We start from the raw sequence: 23,907 nt of genomic DNA, 5'->3' as shown, positions 1-23,907 counted from the left end.
GTTCAAAATACATATATATATACAGTATAGCCTGCCGGCTATACGCTTGAAATATGTTATATTCAATAGTATAGCCGTCCGGCTATACTATTTGTAAATGGAAATTTTAAAAAAACCCCTGCCAGAGTGGGTATGAATCGATTCCTTCTTTTTCCTAAGGCTAACTTACCTTACTACCAACCATATGAGTGATCATAATGTCCGGCCAGTATATAATATTTCTATATATATTATTTTTATTCAATAATTTATAAAATTGTGTGTATAATACGTAAATTTTGCGTGCATTTTTGACAATTTTGTAAGAACACGTGTATTAAACTTGAAAAAAGGAAAAAAATGATTTATTAATTCGAAACTAAATAATTTATTTAAATCTTAAACGCCTAAGTGCCCAAAGGCCCAAGGCCATCTTTTTGATAATTAAATATTAAATATTATATATTATATATCCCATGCCCAAGTTGAATTTGAAGCCCAATTGGCTTCCACTTGGCCCAACTTCCAATTGCCTTGTGCGGGCCAATTTCCAATTACCTAGTGTGACCCAACTCCCAAGTAGCCAATTTATTTTAATAGTATAGCTGTGCGGCAGTACTATTTTTCAAAGAAATTTTCAGAAAACCCAGTATAGCCGTGTGGCTATACTATTTATTATAATAAAATTTGCAAGATTACGGTTTCGGAAAAACAAAAAGGTCAATATATACAGTATAGCCGGCCGGCTATACCCTTGAAATACGTTATATTCAATGGTGTTGCCATCCGGCTATACTATTTGTAAAAGAAAATTTTAAAAAAACCCCTGCAAGAGTGGGTATGAATCGATTTCTTCTTTTTCCTAAGGCTAACTTACCTTACTACCTACCCTATGAATTAATGGTCAAAAAGTTCGGCCACTATATAATATTTCGATATATATTATTTTTATTCAATAATATGTAAAATTGTGTGTATAATGCGTGAATTTTGCGTGTATTTTTGACAATTTTGTAAGAACACGTGTATTAAACATGAAAAAAGAAAAAAATGATTTATTAATTCGAAACTAAATAATTTATTTAAATCTTAAATGCCCAAGTGCCCAAAGTCCCAAGGCGATCTTCTTGATAATTAAATATTAAATATTATATATCCAATGCTCAAGTTGAATTTGAAGCCCAATTGGCTTCCACTTGGCCCAACTTCAATTGCCTTGTGTGGGCCAACTTCCAATTACCTAGTGTGGCCCAACTTCGAAGTAGCCAATTTATTGTGTTTTTAGCTATGGTCCCTCAACTATACCCGTAATTGCATTTGGGTCACTGAACTCAATTATTAGTTGCAGAGGTCACTCAACTATGTGTTTCGTTGCACCGTTAGTCCCTACCGTCAAGTCTCTCTAACGGAAGGGACTAATGGTGCAACACAACACCTAATTGAGTGCCCTCTATAACTATTTTTTGGAGTTAAGTGATCAAAATGTAACTCCGAGTATAGTTGAGGGATCATTGCTACAAATAATCCTAACCGAAAAATCACATTTGCCCATCAATAATTGGATAGATCTTGCCACGTCATCATTTTAAACGGAAAAAACTAACGGACTTGACGGAAGGACTGTTGGTGCAACGAAACACATAGTTGAGTGATCTCTGCAACTAAGAATTGAGTTCAATGACCTAAATGCAATTACGGGTATAGTTGAGGGACCATAGATGCGAAAAATCCCCAATTTATTTTAATCGTATAGCGCGGGCCTATACTATTTTTCAAAGAAATTTTCAGAAAACCCAGTATAGCCGTGCGGCTATACCATTGCTTAAAATAAAATTAGCAAGAGTACTGTTTCGGAAAAACAAAATGGTCTATACTCTTGAAATATGTTATATTCAATGGCTATACTATTTGTAAAAGAAAATTTAAAAAAAAACCGGCAAGAGTGGGTATGAATCGATTTCTTCTTTTTCCTAAGGCTAACTTACCTTACTACCAACCATATGAGTTATCATAAAGTTCGGCCAGTATATAATATTTCGATATATATTATTTTTATTCAATAATATATAAAATTGTGTGTATAATACGTGAATTTTTGACAATTTTGTACGAACACGTGTATTAAACATGAAAAAGGAAAAAAACGATTTATTAATTCGAAACTAAATAATTTATTTAAATCTTAAACGCCCAAGTGCCCCAAGGGCCTCCCTTAATGGATGTTTTGCCTATATAATCAAAACCCCTGTTAAGAAAACTTACAAGCGAAAACATATTATCTAGTGGTCTTGTTTTGTTTATACCATATGAGCATGGCATCCTCAGGTGTTGAAGTGAGTTGTTTCCTTGTGACATGGCAGGAACAAAGGAATCATCTTTTTTTGGGTCACTTATTTGCTTATGGTGCTCTTGCCCGATCAGGACGGCTAGCTGAAGAGTGGGTTTCTGATGGAAATACTCCGCTCATAAAGGAATTCACTAGGCTTCTCATTGCCCTTGCATCATAAAGGAATTCACTAGCTGAAGAGTGGGTTATTTTAGACTTGATTGAAAAGGTATATTTCCCTGATAAATAAAATCTTGGTTTGCTTGTGGGAAAGTTTCTACTCTTTATTAAAGCCTTGTCAGATAACAATGATGATTTCAACTTATTGCCAACCAATCCATGAATTTAGTTGGTCTGCAGATAACTTTGCATCAATTCTCTGGGTTTGAATTTATCAGCACAGGTACTTGCTCCTTGATTAATTCCTCTTGGACTTGGGCACTTAATCACTGAGTGCCATGTTGTTTATGGCACATGTTTGTAGACTAGTCTACTGTTTCTTTATATCCAATTATTTTAGAAGAGAGAAGAAGCAATTAAAATTGTGTCTTCTTATTTCTTATCATTATTGGTGTTGAAGGTCGTCCTCATTTGCTTTCAATCACAATTGCAGACTTTATATGTTAGTTGCATTATTTATAACAGCACCTACGTTGGTTTATTAAAATATTCACCACTGATAGTATTAACTGTAAAATAAATTGTATTTCTTGTGATTATGTACTTCTAAATATGGCCTTCCTTTGTACAACACCTTCTCAAGACAATTTTGTACCAAAATTTGGTACTTGGCTATAAATCATGCTTTGGTACGAGGATTGGTTAATATTGTAGAATTTAGACAGCATCTGCAGCACTGGTTTCAACTGGTGTGTTCTATGTTATGAAGTCTAGATTGTACAGCTTGATTGTGAATCTCTGTTCTTTGTCCTCTCTAGCTGGACTTTTATGCTTGTAGCTTAATAAAGTTCAACTCTTGTAAATGATAAGAACTAGAAGGCTTCCCAGAAAAAGGAAACCATTCTTTATTCAAATATAGTCAGAGAGAGCCTAGAGTGGTGGTTGTTTAGTTGTTTTTGTTCTGGCCTTTTTGGCCCCTATCTCACCCCAAAAAAAAAAAAAAAAAAGTCAGAGAGAAATAAATCTCTGTACGCAAAATTTCCTGTGAAAAATTGTTGCACTTGTATCATGCCATCATTTTGAGGGATTGAAGCTTTTCTCCTTCTGGAATGTGTCTTTCTATGTGCATAGATATGGCGTTCTTGGTTCTGTTTCCATTGCTTAATTTTGGCTCCTTCCCTTTAATTTTTTTAACATATTATATTGGATTTTAAATAGATAGGTCATTAAGTCATCATCATGTCCTAATACTTTTAGTTTTGCGTATTCTATTTTTACAGTTGCACTCAGAAGTCTTGCTGAACCATGGACTTGGAGCTATTGAAGTTGGAAATCCTGATGCATTGCTTCTGGCTCTGAAAATCAGAGAAAAAGTTTCTGCTGACAGTGCAAGATTTGGGAAACTTTTGCCAGATCCATTCAGTCCCAACAAGCTTTTCGCTGCTGACCATCTGGCTTCTCTTCCTAATTGCTTGAAGGTGGTGTGGGTTTTGTTGCTGTGATCCATACACGTGCATGGTGTAGATATCACTATTGGGGAAATTATAACTTTTAACAAAAACAAGTCCTGATCATTGTTTTTTTTTTAATGGCAGGAATTAACTTTTTGTCAGCCTCGTGTACACAATGTGTGGCCTGTTCTGGTAAACATTCTTTTACCTGATAGAGTTTTGCAGGCTGAAAATGCAATGTCAGTTTCAAATTCCTTAAAGAAGCATAAAAAGAATTGGAAGTCTAGCTTTTCTGTCGAAGAGATTGCAAAGAACTTCCAGTGCTTCTGCGAGGTGATTATTGAGGGATCCCTTCTCCCATCATCTCATGACCGCAACACTTGGCCTTTGATGTTCTGCTTCTTCTCCTTCCTTGCCTGCCTGCATCTTTTATTCCGATTAGTCTGTCTGCCAAACTTGTTCAGTGCATGATTGATGTACTTTCTACGAAGGATTCTTGGCTCTATAAAGTGGTGCAACATTTTCTTAAAATTTATCTGATTGGGTTGGGAACAATGATGTGAGAAGGGTCTCTGTCATTGTGGCTTTACAGAAGCACAGCAATGGTAAATTTGATTGCATTACACTAACCAAAACAGTCAAGGATTTAATGGCAGATTTCAGAACTGAATCTGGTTGCATGCTGTTTATTCAGAACTTGTTGAACATGTTTGTGGATGAAAGTCATGCTTCTGAGGAACCTTCAGATTAAAGCCAAACAACAGATGACAATTCAGAATAGGTTCTGTTGAAGACAAGGATTCACATGGAACCATGGGAAATTCTAATTTTTTTTATTTATTAATAACATGGATTGTGGAATCCCTCCCGGTATATTGAAAAATTCGAAGCTGGATACAGAAGCAAAGTTTCGGGTTCAAAAATAAATTTTGAAGTTTCTAGCAGTTCAGGGATTGTTCACTGCATCTCTTGGCACTGAACTGACATCCTTTGACTTACAAGAGAAATTTAGGTGTCCGAAAGCAGCCACCTTGAGTGCTCTTTGCAGGATTTGTATTGAGTAGCCCCACCTATTGTTGGCAAAAGCTCAGAAAGGAGAGGGCCTCGTGCTTTGCCAAATTCCCTTGAGCCGAATGATGTTGGCTCGTACTTTATCCGGTTTCTTAGCACTTTGTTCAATATTCCTTCAATTTCTCTCTTTCGGCCTTTGGAAACGGAGGAAGAAGACACTGAAAAAATTGCAAGCAATGGAAACTTCATTTTCAAGAGAGATACTTACTGTGGTCTTTTTCAGGTTTATGAGCATCCGAATCCATTTTGAATTTCAAGGTCTGTTTCAAATATTAGATTGGATGAAGTTGAATCAGACCACAATTTAACAAAAAACTTTGAAATGAGTGAGGTTTAGAATCAGGGAGGGTGTTTCCAATGGTTTATTTTCCTAATAAAGGCCAAAAAATTTCATTCATTTTAGGGTTAGGTTTGTGTTCACCCGTTTTGATTTAATCCTGTGATGGTACGACAAAGTTCCCCATTGGCCTGAAAACCACTGTTGGTCAACAAGTCAACTTTCTTTTGTGCGTGAGCGTGCCACTGTTAGTAATTTAAAACCCTAGTAGACTTCTAAAAAAATAGATAACTTGCGCCCCAAGTTACTGATTCTAAACAAGCAATTGTGAATTTGGGTGAAAAATATCTCTCAAATAAGTTCTTTTCTTGCCTTAGACTGGTGAGAACTTTTACAATTTTTCAAAGTGCAAATTGGTAGTTCTGGCCAAAATAAATGAAAAGAAAAGCAAACTGTTTTAAGCAGAACTGCTTATTACAGGACTCAAAAGAGAAGTGCCAACTTCGAAAAAGACAACAGACGTTGGACTTCGATTTGTCGGATAGCTGCCTCGAACTGGATATGTCTATGTTGGATTGAATCGTCAACACCTTCAACTGATGAGTTTGAACTGAAAATTGATACCAACGTTTGAGTTTGGCAGAGCTTCAATTTATTTCGAGCCATGGAAGGCTTGTTGAACGGGCAGAATTGAAGCCTCTTTAGTTTGAAACGGGTAGAAGTGGCTGGATTGATAATTATTGAGCAGGAGCTGCGCTATAGTACATGTTCTGCTTGATCAAGGCTTTCTATAAATTTGTTGAGGTTTTCATATTGTAAAAACCCAGACTCTGCTTGACTTGGCTTGACTTATGCTGAACCAAATTGTAACGAGAGAAATCTCGCTTTGTAAAATCGCTTCTCTGAATCGAATGAAATCATAGATTTGGATTGACTGATTTGTTTTTGGTGGATCAAAGAGCTTTGGTTGCTTCAGTGTCTGAAGGTTTTTGAGATTAGTTGATCTTTTTTAGTTTGTTAATTGTGACTTTGAGTGTCTTTGTCTTGATTGATTTTTTGGCTGTCCTTTGACCTGTTCATCTCCTATCATATTTATAGGAAATACTGTAGTGCGCTTTTTAATTTTTAATAATGGGAGGCAGATCTTTCAAAAAGATTTTTCCTTTCAAATGCCACAAAAAGGGAAGTTTGTTATTTTAGCAGAGAAGAACCATCAACAGTCAATTTTCATGGTGGTCTTTTCCTTGCTTTTTTTGAAAGAGAACCAACTCCTTTTGTTCTTTGTTGTTCCTTGTAAACAAAAACACAATCTGGCATGATGGTCAGTTTGCTTTTCTTGATGAACAACTCCTTGCTCCCTTCTTATCTCTTGAAAACGTAGTCTGCTTATCTCTTGGGAAGGTAACCTTCTTTGGTGCAGAGCTTCTCTATATGTGAAAATGGGATTTGATCTTCTTTCCTTGGCTGCAAAAAAAATGGAAAAGTCATCATGTGAGACCTACCTTCATTAACTCCCTATCACCTCCTCTGTGATAGTTGAAAATTTTGACTTTTCCAAAGTTAGAAAGTCACGTGAGGGCTCTCTTGAGAAAAAGATCTACTGACTTGCCTTTTTTGGGGTAGAGATCAAGTGGTCTGCATTTTTCAGAAGTTGGGCTTTTATCCAAAACTGTGTGTGTCAATTTTTTAATTACCAATAATGATATTTTGTTCTCTTTGGGGGGTTATCTAGTGAGAACGCTTATGTGAGAATCTTATGTGAGAACACCGTTGGATATAATCCAACGACTCCGTGAAAAGCAATTGTAAATGAAACAGTTGTACTAGGTTGTACTAGAATGAGTCCCTCAACTTGTTCTCTCTCCTCCCTCCTTCCTAAACAGCTGTTCAACTTTTTCACTCCCTCCCAATTTTTTCACGCTCCCTCTCTTCTTTCTCTGCCCTCTCAGTTTCTCTCCTTTCAAACTCATTTTCTGTATTTCTCTCTCAGTTTCTCTGCGTCGATCTCCCTCCTCCTCCTCCTCATCTCTCTCTCTCTCTCTCTCTCTCTCTCACAATTCAAAAATCGAGGCCCAAAAGCCCTATTTACTACTCTCATTTGATATCTCTTTCATTTTCCTCTTCGTTGTGTCCCTCTCTTGTCGTGGTGATGGAGGAAAAGGTAGTAATCTCGCAAAGTCATGCTGGTGCTCAAAGATTGGATTTTTACTGCTACCCATCTGGTTGTTCCTGCCGTTCTCTATCTGCATCAATATCTTTAATTATGACTTGTTTTTTTCATTTTTGATTACTTGTTTTTCAATTTCTTTTCTTCATTAATTAATTTGGTCTGTTTGGTATGGTTCAAATGGATGATTATGATTGGTATTGGTTGTTGTGATTGCCTTAATTGCTATGGTTGCTGTGATTGCTGAAAAAATATGTGCAACTAAATGTCTTTGGCTAGTAAATGAGAAAATAGATAACCCCACCCAATTGGTTTTTTAATTATGGATTTTTGCCTACTATTTGGCTTTCTAATGCTTTCCTTCGTTCTCTATGCAGGTTGTTTTTCCCCTCCAATTTGCATTGCAAAATTATTAAGCTGAGAACAAATGTTTGAGTTTATTGTTTTTAAGAATGAAGTTCGTTGATTATGTTTATTTTGAGTTCAATTCTTCTCTTGAATTTTAAGTTCTTTATTGCCTTGTTTCAACTTCTTGATGTATAAAAAAAATTTTGAAATTTTTATTTTTATCCAAATTCTATTACTTGGAGGAGGTATACAATGTACATACATGCTACTTGGTCTTCCAATGTAATGTTGACATTTGTCACAATTTTCCTTTGTTATTTCTACATCGTAATAAACTAATATTCTCTGTTTACTCATGAGTTTAGAGAAAACAAATTCTCAATTTGGTTTACTTTCTTATTTTTGGCATCAGGTTGAGTTTGTAGAATTTTTTTGGTGTGTATTTTTATGCTATTTAATGAATTATTATGATTTTTGAAAGTTAAAGCATTTAAAAATAGTAATAAACGAAAGAGATTGACAAGTGGCAGCACTTGAATAATGCATCGTTAGTGCTTCTAACGAGTGTCATTCTCGCGTAGCGCCATGTGTCATGAGATGTTCATTTTTATGTCTTTACCTTAAAAAATTGACCCAAAAAAAAAGTCAAAAAATTACACCAACAACAAGCTTCTTGTGACATTATCTTTGACTATCATGCAAGACAAATCCAAACTTGAATTTGGGAAATTTAAAGTAATAATTGGAGGGATAGTTGTAATACATAAGAGTAATGATCTCCAACATAGTGTTATTGTTACTATCGAAGTAAAATTGACTTTGATAAATTATTTGAGATTTTTATGAATTTATTATGATTTTTGAGTGTAGTGCATCATCAGAGTTTCCAACATGCATCATTATTCCATAGCTCCACGTGTCATTAATGTTTCATTTTTATGAGTTTATATTTAAAAAATTCATGAAAAATCATTAAAAAATTAGAAAAATACACCAAAAATTTCTAAAAATTCCTTGTTGGATGATCTTCGACTCTGATGTGTGAAAATTGAAAATTGACTTTGGAAAATTTGAAAGAATAATTGGAGAAAGAGTTATAGTAATGAAGACCAGCGATTTTCAACTTAGTGTTATTGTTAGTATGGAAGCAAACTTGAGTTTAAGAAATTATTTGAATTTTTCTCTAAGTCAAATTTATATTTTACAACTGAAAAGATGAAGAAAATGTCGCAAGAAGTTTGTGGCAATTTTCGGTGACTTTTTCAGATTTTTTAAGAATTAACTATGATTTTTGGAAGTCAAAACATTGTAAAATAGTAAAAAATGGAAGAGAATGACACATGGCAGCGCCTGATGGATGCATCGTCAGTTTTTCCAACGGGTGTCAGTATCTCATAGCGCCACGTGTCATTAATTTTCATTTTTGTGAGTTTATCTTTAAAAAATTATGAAAAATCATAAAAAAATCATAAAAATACATCGAAAATTTCTACATATTCCTTGCAACATTATCTTCGACTATGATACTTGAAAATCAAAATTTGAATTTGAAAAATTTGAAGTAATAATTGGAGGAAGAGTTGTACTACTGAATACTAGTGATCTTCAACTTAGTGTTATTGTTAGTATGGAAGCAAACTTGATTTTGTGAAATTATTTGAATTTTTCTCTTAGTCAAAATTATATTTTAAGTCTCAAAATATGTTGGAAATGTCGCAAGGAGTCCGGGGTATTTTTTGGTGAAATTTTCAGACTTATTATGAATTTATTATGATTTTTGGAAGTCAAAATATTGGGAAATAGTAATAAATGAAAGAAAATGACATATGGCAGCACCTGATGGGTGTGTCGCCAGCTTTCCAATGGGTGTCAGTATCTCATAGCGCCACGTGTCATTAATGTCTCATTTTTGTGAGTTTATCTTCAAAAATTTCAAAAAATTTCAAAAAATAAAAAAATACGCCGAAAATTTCTACATATTCCTTGCAAACATTATCTTCGACTATGGTACTCAAAAATTAAAATTTGACTTTGAAAAATTTGAAGTAATAATTGGAGGAAGAGTTGTACACTTGAAGACTAGTGATCTTCAACTTAGTGTTATTGTTAGTGTGGAAGCAAACTTGATTTTGTGAAGTTATTTGAATTTTTCTCTTAGTCAAAATTATATTTTAAGTCTCAAAAGATGTTGGAAATGTCGCAAGGATACCGGGGATATTTTTTGGTGAATTTTTCAGATTTATTATGAATTTATTATGATTTTTGGAAGTCAAAATATTGGAAAATAGTAATAAATTGAAGAGAATGACACATGGCAGCACCTGATGGGTGCGTCGTCAGCTTTTCCAAAGGGTGTCGATATCTCATAGCGCCACGTGTCATTAATGTTTCATTTTTGTGAATTTATCTTCAAAAATTCACGAAAAACAATTAAAAAATCAGAAAAATACACCGAAAATTTCTACATATTCCTTGAGACATTATCTTCGACTGTGATACTCGAAAATCAAAATTCGACATTAAAAAATTTGAAGTATTAATTTGAGGAAGAGTTGTAGTGACGAAGACTAGTAATCTTCAACTTAGTGTTATTGTTAGTATGGAAGCAAACTTGACTTTGTGAAATTATTTGAATTTTTCACTTAGTCAAAGTTATATTTTAAGTTTCAAAAGATGTTGGAATTGTCGCAAGGAGTCCGAGGTATTTTTTGGTGAATTTTTCAGATTTATTATGAATTTATTATGATTTTTGGAAGTCAAAATATTGGAACATAGTAATAAATGGAAGAGAATGACACATGGCAGCGCCTGATGGGTCGTCGCTTTTCCAATTGGTGTCAGTATCTCCTAGCGCCACGCGTCATTATTGTTTCATTTTTGTGAGTTTATCTTAAAAATTCACGAAAAATCAGAAAAATACACAAAAAATTTCTACATATTTCGTGTGACATTATCTTCGACTATGATACACGGAAATCAAAATTCGACATTAAAAAATTTGAAGTATTAATTGGAGGAAGAGTTGTAGTGATGAAGAGTAGTGATCTTCAATTTAGTGTTATTGTTAGTATGGAAGCAAACTTGATTTTGTGAAATTATTTGAATTTTTCTCTTTGTCAAAATAATATTTTAAGTCCTAAAAGATGTTGGAAATGTCGCAAGGAGTCCGGAGGAATTTTTGGTTAATTTTTCAGATTTATTATGAATTTATTATGATTTTTGGAAGTCAAAATATTGGAAAATAGTAATAAATTGAAGAGAATGACACATGGCAGCGCCTGATGGGTGCGTCGTCACTTTTCCAACGGTGTCGAGGATCTCATAGCGCCACGTGTCATTGGTGTTTCATTTTTGTGAGTTTATCTTAAAAAGTTCCCGAAAAATCATTAAAAAATCAGAAAAATACACCGAAAATTTCTACATATTCCATGCGACATTATCTTCGACTATGATACTCAAAAATAAAATTTTGACGTTAAAAAATTGGAAGTATTAATTTGAGGAAAAGTTGTAGTATGGAAGCAAACTTGACTTTGTGAAATTATTTGAATTTTTCTCTTTGTCAAAATTATATTTTAAGTCTCAAAAGATGTTGGAAATGTCGCAAGTAGTCCGGGGTATTTTTTGGTGAATTTTTCAGATTTATTATGAATTTGTTAAGATTTTTGGAAGTTAAAATATTAGAAAATAGTAATAAATGGAAGAAAATGACACATGGCAGCGCCTGATGGGTGCATCGTCAGCTTTTCCAACGGGTGTCATTATCTCATAGCGCCACGTTTTGTTAATATTTCATTTTTGTGATTTTGTCTTCAAAAATTCACAAAAATTCATTAAAAATCAGAAAAATACACCGAAAATTTCTACATATTCCTTGCGACATTATCTTTGACTATGATACTTGAAAATCAAAATTTGACTTGGAAAAATTTGAAGTAATAATTGGAGAAAGAGTTGTAGTGATGAAGACTAGTGATCTTCAACTTAGTATTATTGTTAGTATGGAAACAAATTTGACTTTGTGAAATTATTTGAATTTTTCTTTTAGTCAAAATTAAATTTTAAGTCCTAAAAGATGTTAGATATGTTGCAATGATTTCGGGTATTTTTCTAGTGAATTTTTCAGATTTATTATGAGATATAAAAAAATTCAAATAAGTTCTCAAACTCAAGTTTGTTTCTATTGTAATTACACACAAAGTTTAAGATCATTCCTCTTCCTCACTATAACTTTTCTTCCAATTATTAATTCAACTTTTTCAAAGTCAAATTTTGATTTTCACGCATCATAGTCGAAGATAATGTCGCATGAAATTTGTAGAAAATAAGGATGTATTTTTTCGAATTGTAATTAAATGTTTGTGAATTTTTAAAGATAAACAGACACAACAAAACTCTGATGACACGTGGCGCTATGCAAAATGACGTTTGTCAGAGGCACTAATGATGCACTCTTCCAAAAATCATAATAATTCATTAAATAGCATAAAAATACACACCAAAAAATTCTACAAACTCAATGTGACACTTTCCATGTCTTTTGAGTTCATCTTAAAACATTCATAAAAGTACTAATGAAAACTTTTGAAGCGTTTACGAAAGATATTTTAATGGCAAACAAGTAATGATGCAGCATTGCAATTATGACTTGTGTCATTTCTCTATTATTATAAAAATATAGGTAAAATTACTATAAGTTCCTGGGAACGACTCTTCATATTTGAATTGTCTAGGGAACCAAAGCTTTAAACAAGGGCCTGCACAAATTAAATGAACATAATAAAAATAAAACCAAGCTGCTAAAATTCCAAACTAACCTGCGGCTCCCACGGAGAAAGCCACATTAAATTTTTGCACCTTATTTCTTTCTATATTTGATTACTTTCACAGCAATCACGAAATCAGTCCTCGTCTAATCGCAAAGGCAACCAAAGCTTTAAACGAAGGCTGCACAAATTAAATAAACACAATACAAATCAAACTAAGTTCCTAAAATTCCCAAATTAAATAGCTGAAATTAAAATATGTTGCACATATTAAATATATCTCCTTGCAAAATTCCCTTGTGCTTTAGCTTAGCTCTAGTTGTGAGAGGTGGAAATGGGATAATGGTTGCCCTTGTTTTGAATAAAAGGGGAGGCAGAGGAGTGAGGAACAGGAAAAGAAAAAAAGAAAGATGAAGTAAAGTTACCCCATATACACTTGAAATGATACATAAATAACCCATTATCCCCATAGACAGCCTGAAATATGCAACAAACATGATACACAATGATGTCAGGATAGAAAAAAGTTTCCCACGTAAGAGGTGGTATCTCAAGGTCTTGGATTTTAAACAAAATTGGAAGGGACATTGACATTCAAAAGTAAATTTAATAGAGATGTGGCATGTGTCGTAGGGTGCATAACAATATCCATGATGATACATAAATGACCCATTATCCCCATAGACAGCTTGAAATATGCAACAAGCATGATACACAATGATGTCAGGATAGAAAAAAGTTTCTCACGTAAGAGGTGGTTTATCAAGGTCCTGAATTTTAAACCAAATCGGAAGGGGCATTAAAAAATACATATAAAGAACAAAGCTGATATTCAAAAGTAAATTCAACAGAGATTTTGCATATGTGCCGTAGGGTGCATGATGATACATAAATGACCCATTTTCGGTGTAGCAATTTTCAGTGTATTTTTCTGATATTTAATTAATTTTTTATGAATTTTAAACATAAATTTGATAAAAGTATCAAAACTGACACGTGATGCAATGATAGGAGGACAGCAATAGACACATTTACTGTGCCCCATTCAGCTTCCGCCATGTGTCGCCCCATACAATTTAATACTATTTTTCTAGGATTTAACTTATAAAATTGATAATAAATTAAATACATATCCAAAAAATACACCGAAAATTGGTACGAACTTCTTGTGACATTCTCTACGCCCTCAAACTCCAAAAATATAATTTTGACTTATAAAATTTGAAAATGATAACAAAAACTCAACTTTGTTTCAAAACAAACGAAAACACTAAATTATGTTATATAACGTAACACTTGTGTTCTTTGATTTTAACGCTTACCACGAGCTCAAATATGTGGAATCATGATTTTAGACCTTTATAATCAAAGATAATGTTATCAGGAGTTTGTAGCAATTTTCGGTGTATTTTTCTGATATTTAATTAATTTTTTATGAATTTTTAAACATAAATTTGATAAAACTAACAAACTGACACGTGGCGCAATGACAGGAGGACAGTCATCGACACATGACTACGCCCCATTCAGCTTCCGCCATGTGTCGCCCCATATGATTTAATATTATTTTTCTAGGATTTAACTTATAAAATTGATAATAAATTAAATACAAATCCAAAAAATACACTGAAAACTGGTACGAACTTCTTGTGACATTCTCTACGCCCTCAAACTTCAAAAATATAATTTTGACTTATAAAATTTGAAATTTTTAACAAAAACTCAACTTTGTTTCAAAACAAACCAAAACACTAAATTATGTTTTATAACATAACACTCATGTTCTTTGATTCAACAATAACCGTGAACATAAATATGTGGAATCATGATTTTAGACCTCCACAGTCAAAGACAATGTTGTAAGGAGTTTGTATCAATTTTCGATGTATTTTCTTGATTTTTAAGTATTTTTTTAATGAATTTTAGAAGTGAAATAGAAGAAAAATAATATTAAATTATAGAGAATCACACGTGGTGCAACTGAAAGGAGAGCAGTCATTGTTTTCGAAAGGTGGCGTTGTGTGTTTGCACCACATGTCATTTTGTTTATTATATTGTTATTCACCTTAAATTATTATTATATAGTTATTTACCTTAAAAATTAGAATTAGGGACTCATCCCTAATATAAATAGCATTCCTCCATTGGGCTAACAAGTAATGGGACAATCGCTTTTGAGCGATTGTGAATAGCATTCCTCTATGCCGCACCCTATAATATATACGTATTTCTTAGCACCAATACATCGTATCCCAAGTCCAAAAAGTGGTTTACAATTGTTTTAAAATTACAATTTGGAGGGCATCCCTAAATGTGAATGATGCAAATGAAAACATAACCACACTTTGTAACCCCTAAGCAATTGTTTGTTTGATCACATAAGGACGGGATCAAAATTTGAAGCATGTGATCGAAGGAAATGTCATACCGATCCCGACACTATTTTTTTTTGGAATTGTTTGAATTATGAACAAATTTTAAATAAGGTGTGAAGTAAAAAGAAATAATTAATTGCATGAGAAAAATACAATAACAAAACAATACCTACGTACTTGTCACACTAATACATAGGAATATCACAAGATATTCATAGGAATTTTCTGTGTATTTTTATGATTTTTAATTTATTTATTATGAATTTTAGAAATTAAATTATAGATAAATAATATGAAATATATTAGATTGACACATGGCAGAGTTTTGTATCAATTCCTAAACGCCAATTTGTTTTTTCTTTAAATATGTTTCCTAATTAATTTTTCTGTATTGGTTCTGAAAAAAATGGGTATTTTGTTGTTGGTTCATTCTATCTAGTTCTCGGTTTTGATACATTTTCAACCATCCTAAGCAGGGTAATTGTATAGATTAATGGTAGAAAAAGTAGCAGATCTTGATAGTCCTTGAAAGTTTGTGAATCTCCTTTGTTTGACTATGTTGTGAATTTATTTTTTTTTGGGGATAGGATGTGCTGTGATTCTTTGGTGGTAGTATTATATGAGGAGAGGGACTTGCAAATTTAGCACTTCTTGTAAGTTTCATCATCCTAAACATGTAATTAATTTTCTGCTCTTCTTCTTTCTGTTTATAGGTGAAGACTCTGGTTGGTACGATGGTCAGGTACATAGGTTTTTAGTTGACCTTTTGGTTTTTACCAATTTGAATGATTATCTCTTTTAGCATATTTCATTGCCTTAAAAGTTGGAAGTTTTTCCTTTTCAATGCAATTTCCTTCCCTTTTGTAGAATCATAAAGCTTGCTTTCGAACTAATTCTTTTTGTTTGTAAAGAAGTATATGACAAGGTAGTAAAAGTTGGATATTCCATTCGAAGTTGCTTGGAGGATATATCATCATATGTTCTCATTGACAGATGTGGTATGCATGATGCTAATTGCCTAGAATGTCCACTATTTCTTTATGACCAGTTTGTCAAATGCAGGAAATCATCACGAATCTGAATTTGAACCAACATTTAATTATCTTGTAGTTTTTATATTTTAGTATTCTACTTGCTGGCTATTCTGATGTAGATATTGAAATATATTGTATTTATCACCAAAATATGCTTTGTAAATACTTCAAAATGAAAGGTTTAGTGCTGCTTAGAGTTGCTATGGGTTCATTTTGATATTCTTGTTCAGGTGTTTGATTGAATTCTTATATTCATATTGTTGAAGCCTGCCATCCAACGAGTGGGTTTCATTTGAAATTCTTAGTTTGGGTCTTTAATTCTTGTTTTTATTCAAATTTAAGTTTTGGGTTCAATAAGAATTCCAATTATTATAATATTTTGGTTTTGCGCTTCATTTTTGCATAGCCTGCATTCTTTTGTACAAATTTTCTTATTAACTTTCTCAAATTTTAATAAGTATTGAAGCGCTAATGACATCTTCGTGATGCTTTTAAGAAGCATATTTTGACAAGAAAAATGACATTTGTGGAGCTTTATGTACAAAGAAAACATCGTAAAGGGTTCCTACAAAATTTTGAGAATTCTTTTAATTTGTATATGTATTACAAAATGTACAGTGTAGTAATATTTATTCTATTACCTAGAATGATGCACCAGGGATGTCTAGTGCATTTGTAAATGACACTTTTATGAAACTTGTTTTGGTGGGGTGATACTCGCAGAACGGAAACGGGTATAAATGATTCATGTCCTCCAATTATTGCTTTAAATTTCCCAAACTCAAATTTAGATTTTCGGACTATATATTCGAAGATAATATAGCAAGGAGTTTGTAGAAATTTCAGGGTATGTTTTTTAATTTTTATGAAATTTTGGTGAATTTTTATAGATAAGGCTTTTTATCATCGTCTGAAGGTTGCAAGAGTTTTTTATCAGGGGATTTGGAGAAGACCCAGGTTGCTGTGACAGTTTGCTAACAGCAATAAGTAATTAAGGAGAGAATTATCTAGGTTATGAGTGTTAAACAATATTGTATTATCTCATTTGATTATAGTGGAATACTCCGTCGTCTCCAAACAGGATGTAGGCATTGCCGAACCAGTATAAGTCTTGGTGTTCTTGTTGGTGTTATTTTTTGTTGTTTTTTTATCTCTTGCGAGATGTTTTATTTTTCACTCACAGTTGGTTGATGCTTCCGCACAACAGATATTATGTATGTCTAAAGCTGAACAAAAAATGCTTTTCACCTGCTCAGTCAGAAAGTTGCTCTCAATAAAATCTCTAAGCTGAACAAAAAATGCTTTTCAAATGAGGCTAACCATATCTGAGTGTTGATCTCAACCATTTGGCTAATAAACTCATCTTTGCATAGAAAATTATGGCAAATAATTAAAAGGCCAGCAATTGAAAATAATTAACAAACGATTGAGATGAAAATTTAGTACCGTGAAGCCCATTTTTTGTTCTTTTTCAAGGGCCAAGCAAAAATAACATAAAATGAGGATCAGTATACAAATATTTAATTAAATTACTAGAAACATAAAGTAAAAATACCTTAAGAGCATCCAAATCCAATCCGACTGTGGAAATCTCATCTTGAGTCAGAGAAATCCTTGACTGCATTGAAGATTCAATTAAAGCCTAAGCAAATTAAGAACATAAATATTGTGCAAAAATAACAAACCTCTTAGCGTTTGAATCGTAGCTTCATTCATAGCCAATTCAACTTCGTATCTTTAAGATCTTGCTCAGTAGTTTCCTTGCTGCGCATGGCTTCCTCGAGCTCTGCATTTGCAACCTCTAGCATAAACCTCACCAGAATGGAAAGCACGGGCAAAACTCAGTGTAGGTTCGCAGTAAAAAACCAACAACTGAATTGAAAAGTGCCTAATTTGATCAAAAATTTGGCCCAAAAAATGGAACTTCAAGGGAATTTGACAGTCATAATTTACAGATAATTATACAATTAAATACCGAAAATATATACACAAAAAAAATAATGATTTTCACAGATAATTTACAATTAAATACCCAAACATTTTAACCCTAAATCAAATTAGGGACATAGAAATTGATTTCTCAAAAAACATAGAAAATAATAATAAGAGAAGGAAGGACAGTTGTTTCCTATGGATCCATGGAGGAAGGGAGGCACTCACAGAGAGAGAGCACGAGACCGAGCGAACCAGAGAGAGAGCGCCGGCGAGAGAGAAAGCCGTCAAGGCCAAAACTAGTCTACGGAAAAACATATCACGATCCCAAACAACAACAAAAGCTGAAACACTGAAACAGCAAAATAGAGTAACAGATCCAAGTAACAGGGAAACAGGCCCAAGACAGAGCCAAGGCCCCTCACTCCACCTCCTACACTGGCGGGCAAGGAAGGCAGTCGTGAGAGAGAATGAACACAAAAAATTAAAATAATTAAAAATTAAAATTAGGATGAAGAAGAAAGGTATTTGAAGGTCAGAATTCGAAAAACTTAAAAGATTTTCTTGGGATTCATAGATGTCTAAGGGAGGCGATGTCGGTGTTTGGGAACTATGTGCGTGGAGGAGGTGAAGGAGATGAGAAAAACGTGAACAGTAACTATTATCAACCCTAACCTAATCGCCACTAACACAGAGAATAAACAGGTGAGAGAGAGAGAGAGAGAGGAGAATTTGTTTGAGAGGAAAAAGAGGAAGTCTGAAAAACATAGGCGGGATTAGAAAAGGCTTGCCAGGATATGTGCCTTAAGGGAAGTGCAGTGTACCCATTTCTATTGTAAGCTTTCTTTTTCTCTCCAGCCGTTGAGATCACTGGTTTGCAAAAAGGAGTTCCCACCTGAGCCGCTGGCCCATATATAACATAGAAATATTGTTGGGCTCTTACCTATTTGTAATATAGTGCGTGTCATTTTAAGCTCCCATTTAGATTAAGATTGAGGCATGGGCTTACCGACCCTTTTATTTTTAGTTACATTGGAGCAAAGAAACCGTTGGGGTTTCGAATCTCGGTGCCATGGGGGAGGGAGAATCCACCGCACAGTGGTGGGAACCCATTGGGGACTTACCTACCTTTCATTTTGGTAGGAACAAAGTATTCAAAAGTAAATCACAGGCTTCTTAGTTGATCCCATCACTAATCACTATTAATGCCTCTGGATATTGAGGCCCTTATGTTTCTAAAGTTCATTTCATGTAGGTTTTTTTATTATTTAAATTTTAGCCCTTATATTTGGCATAATAGTGAAGCTCCCAACATATAATTACCTAGGTTGGATTACATTAGTATCTTTTAGAAATCATTGAGAGGATGACATTGATAACTTATTATTGAACATAAACATATAAGTGTCCGTTTATACTAATATTTTTAAATAAACTAGCCCCTTGGCACGCGTGTGCCAATTGGATTTGGTGCCAAATTGTTTGGAACGTGTCATTCGTGCCACACCCGAGCTATCCGAGCTTGCTCAACTCCATTAGGGAGTACTCTCCTATTTAATAGTCTAGTGTGCATGCTACTTACACAGATCAATCTAAACACAAGCATAAATTTAACAGTGCACTACCTTACATATGTCCAGCTGAACACATGCATGCAGTATATACTATTGAACTCCCAGATAATTCAGGCTCCATTGAGCAAACAAAGCATTATTCTGGCATAAATTGTTTGAAAATGCCTGATCTAATATGTCATAGCTACAAAATTAAATCTAGCAAGAAATACAAAATGAAAAGACATATTTTATGCAGTTTATAGTTTCATCTAAAAATATCTATGTAATAGTAGAGCATGAAAATGTTCCATCTAAAAATATAAGAACGATAAAGCAATTTATTACTACAATTTCCACTTAAAAATTGAAAAGACAATCCGCACATGCAAAGATGAACTCAGCAATGAAAGACAGTGACCCTTTCCTGGTTTTATGTGACCGACCTTAAACAAATGTGAACGTGCCAGGACAAACATGCCTCAAGAGCACAACTGTAGGGTGCCGAACTGAAATTAACCCATATTATAATAAAAATAAGTTTTAATAAGTTGAGCGTCTGAGGCAACTGGGGCAGAAGGGAATTCCCCCAGAATCCCTTTAATACTAAGCAACAAAGCACTCTGGAATGACCAAGAAGTGGTCAGCCACAGGAAGATAAAAAGAAGAAATGAATGCTGTAGACAATGAAGAAGACGAAACGCGTTTAAATCATATACGTGTGCCATAAGCAAGAACGCCTTTACTGGTGCAAAAAGCCTTCCAGGTGATCAAGACAAAGCAGTTTATTGCTGTGACTATTAATTTTAAGTTCGCGAGCTTTGTGGAACATATATCCACTTCTAGAGTATGTGGCAGAAAAATAAAAACAATTCATGCACTTCCACGTGGGGGATATATTTTTGGCCCTAGGTGCATACCTTGGTTTGTAAGGGGCATCACTATTGACAGTGGTGCTGCAGATGAAGGACGATGGAGGTTCAATAACATGCGGTCTTTGAGAAGTTGGTGAATCCCCGCCGGCGACCCATAACCTAGACTTTGGCATTCTTCTGGTGAAGTTGGGTATGTTTGCTGCATACCACTCGCATTTCCATGAGGGGAGAAAGCAAAAACATGGGAAGGACCTAGGCCAGAAAATCTCTGTTTTTCCTTTGTGCGAATGTAACAAGCTCTACTTGAAGCAGCAGCCAGATGCTGAATAATACGCTCATCCAAATAAGAGTCATCTGAGAAAGAGTCATCCTTTACTCCTTTGTTACCTAAATGAAGATCAAGATCAATAAGAAAAATATCATTCTCACTAAAGAAATACTGAATCACATTTCGAGGTTAGATGACAGAATTGATGTATTACTGCAAGATAAATAAAGCATAACCCACACATAGAGTAAATTGGGGTTACCATTCTAAAATACAGTGAAGATGGTATTCGTGTTTGCAGCTGGTAATCTGAAACAAGAAGAAATTCTAAGAGTTAATACTCGGTTTAACGTCTGAACCTACAGTCAGTTCAAGCTAGCTACAAAACTAGCAGACAAAGCAAATATTTTGCAACAAGGCATATCTCAACCAAACAAGAAAAAAATCCATCCTATGCTTCAGTGATCCCATACACGATATCCAGTTTTTGCGAAATAGAATTATCACAATCATCAGAGCACATTTTCATATCGTTGCCAAACAATTAGCGAAAAGATGAAAGTGCAATTGGGTTCTCAAAAACACATTCCAAAACTAAGTGCATCCCCACCCGTTCATTTCCCTTTAATCCCACGAAAGCATTCTAAAGATTGCGTTAAAAATTAATCTATTTTACTCAAGCAGGGGAGGTGAAGACTAAATTTCAAATGCTTTATCATAATCCATGCATCCAGAAAAGAATTTCAATGAAACACAATATTACAGATTACCCCATGAAACATTCTCTAGAGAAACCGATGGAGCTTAAATTTCTATTTAAAAACGCATCCACCAAAACTAACAATAGATCGATCACAGTTTATTTCGGCTACCAGAAAGACGCAAACAATCAATAATCCAAAAACAGCTATAAGAACATAAAATCAGAGTGTTTTCCACTGTACCAGTACCACATGTAATTTAAATTTCAACATTATAAGACTGATCCAGTAAGACTGTCAGTTGGGTATGCATAAAATACTGAGTACTACAAAAATACAAAAACTTCTCAGTTTTTACAGGATCATACAGTGGCTGGGTCATCGCAGTTGAAAGGCTCAAGGCAGATGCTGCAGGAGTCTTCATAGCTGTCATCAATAATATCCGGAGAAGAAAATGATGGAGCTGAAATGGGTTTTTTGGATTCAGAGAAGAAGAGGGAGCAAAAGAGGCCATTTTGAACCGTGAGACAATGTGGACACAGAAAAAAGGCAGAGAGGAAGTCACTTTGTGAAAGGAGAAAAAAAAAAGATTGTGGATGAAGAAGAAAGGTGCCCTGAAAAAGTGTTACGAAGAGAAAACGAAAGAGTTAAAAGGGTAAAAGTAAAGAATTTTAGGAGGAGAATGATGAAAAGTTCAAAAAAAAACTCAGCAATTAAACCAACTGAAAGATAATGAGAGAAGAAGAGAGGAGAGAGGGGCGATGAGCGATGAACGCAGATAATGAGAGAGAGAAGGGATAAGAGAGAAAAGAAGAGGCGACTTGAGAATATGATGAAAAGTGAGAGATGGGAGAGGTGTAAGGTTCTGTCGAAGGAAACAGCATTAACGGGCTTCGAAGTTGGGCTATTTTCTTGGGTTAAGTAGAATTGGGCTAAGTACTTTAGAAATGGCGATTATCTAGTGAGAACGCTTATGTGAGAACACCGTTGAATATAATCCAACGACTCCATGAAAAGCAATTGTAAATGAAACAGTTGTACTAGGTTGTACTAGAATGAGTCCCTCAACTTGTTCTCTCTCCTCCCTCCTTCCTAAACAATTTGTTCAACTTGTTCACTTTTCACGCTCCCTCTCTCCTTTGAAACTCCTTTTCAGTATTTCTGCGTCGATCTCTCCTCCTCCTCCTCCTCTCTCTCTCTCTCTCTCTCTCTCTCTCTCTCTCTCACAATTCAAAACCCAGTATAGCCGTTCGGCTATACTATTTATTATAATAAAATTAGCAAGAGTACTGTTTCGGAAAAACAAAAAGGTCAAATATATATATATATATATATATATATATACAGTATAGATGGCTGCCTATACTCTTGAAATATGTTATATTCAATAGTATAGCCGTCCGACTATACTATTTGTAAAAGAAAATTTTGAAAAAACCCCTGCGTGAGTGGGTATGAATCGATTTCTTCTTTTTCCTAAGGCTAACTTACCTTAATATTTCGATATATATTATTTTTATTCAATAATATGTAAAATTGTGAGTATAATACGTGAATTTTGTGTGTATTGTTGACAATTTTGTAAGAACACGTGTATTAAACATGAAAAAAGAAAAAAATGATTTATTAATTCAAAACTAAATAATTTATTTAAATCTTAAATGCCCAAAGGCCCAAGGCCATCTTTTTGATAATTAAGTATTATATATTATATATCCAATGCCCAAGTTGAATTTGAAACTTCCAATTGCCTTGTGTTGTAGCCAATTTATTTTAATAGTATGGCTATACTATTTTTCAAAAAATTTTCAGAAAACCTAGTATAGTCGTGCGGCAACACTATTTATTAAAATAAAATTGCAAAATCTTGTTTCGGAAAAACAAAAGGTGAAAAAATATATATATATATATATATATATACATATACAAGCAATATATACACAATAAACAAGCAATACATACACAATAGACAAGCAATGTACATGAAGGGAGAGAGATTGTATTACAGTTAGCTTGCTGAGCATGTTTATTGCAATATACATGGAATAAATATGAAATTCATAAGTTTTTTATTGTCTTATTGTTGTCATTGTATTGCCCAGTTGAATTTAAAGCCCAATTGGCTTCCACTTGGCTCAACTTCCAATTTCTGGTGTGAGCCAACTTCCAATTACATAGTGTGGCCCAACTTCCAAGTAGCCAATTTATTTTAATAGTGTGCGGCTATACTATTTTTCAAAGAAATTTTCAGAAAACCTAGTATAGCCGTGGGTATACTATTTATTAAAATAAAATTAGCAAGACTACTGTTTGGAAAAATAAAAGGTGAAAAAAAATATATATATATATATATACAAAATATAGTGTACTATGTTATATTCAATAGTATAGCCGTCCGGCTATACTATTTCTAAAAGAAAATTTTAAAAAAACCACTGCAGGAGTGGGTATGAATCGATTTCTTCTTTTTTCTAAGGCTAACTTACCTTACTAAAGTTCGGCCACTATATAATATTTCGATATATATTATTTTTATTCAAGAATATGTAAAATTGTGTGTATAATACGTGAATTTTGTGTGTATTGTTGACAATTTTGTAAGAACACGTGTATTAAACACGAAAAAAGAAAAAAATAATTTATTAATTCGAAACTAAATAATTT

At 33.8% G+C, this 23,907-nt stretch overlaps 1 long non-coding RNA gene and 1 pseudogene across 8 annotated transcripts; one reads left to right on the top strand and one right to left on the bottom strand.

Annotated features, from left to right (window-relative positions):
- The first annotated feature begins 2,291 nt into the window (after positions 1 to 2,291).
- Positions 2,292 to 5,197, top strand: LOC103336953 (uncharacterized; annotated as a pseudogene).
- Positions 5,198 to 6,673: 1,476 nt separating this feature from the next.
- LOC148920200 (uncharacterized) lies at positions 6,674 to 22,097 on the bottom strand. 8 transcript variants are annotated; one of them, XR_016124400.1, is made up of 6 exons: positions 21,612 to 22,095; positions 20,805 to 20,851; positions 20,320 to 20,661; positions 17,600 to 17,726; positions 17,470 to 17,532; positions 6,674 to 6,688 (listed from the first exon to the last, which is right to left on the bottom strand). It is a non-coding gene; the product is annotated as an uncharacterized LOC148920200 (long non-coding RNA). The 8 variants fall into 8 exon arrangements; XR_016124399.1 differs by lacking the exon at positions 6,674 to 6,688 and adding an exon at positions 12,540 to 12,686; XR_016124398.1 differs by lacking the exon at positions 6,674 to 6,688 and adding an exon at positions 12,726 to 12,982.
- Between the last annotated feature and the right edge of the window lie 1,810 nt (positions 22,098 to 23,907).

Source organism: Prunus mume, linkage group LG2 (genome assembly GCF_029339155.1).
Source record: "Prunus mume cultivar Tortuosa linkage group LG2, ASM2933915v1, whole genome shotgun sequence".
Taxonomy (NCBI): Eukaryota; Viridiplantae; Streptophyta; class Magnoliopsida; order Rosales; family Rosaceae; genus Prunus; species Prunus mume.
Note: the sequence above shows the minus strand (reverse complement) of the source record. Positions and strands in the feature narration are given on the sequence as shown.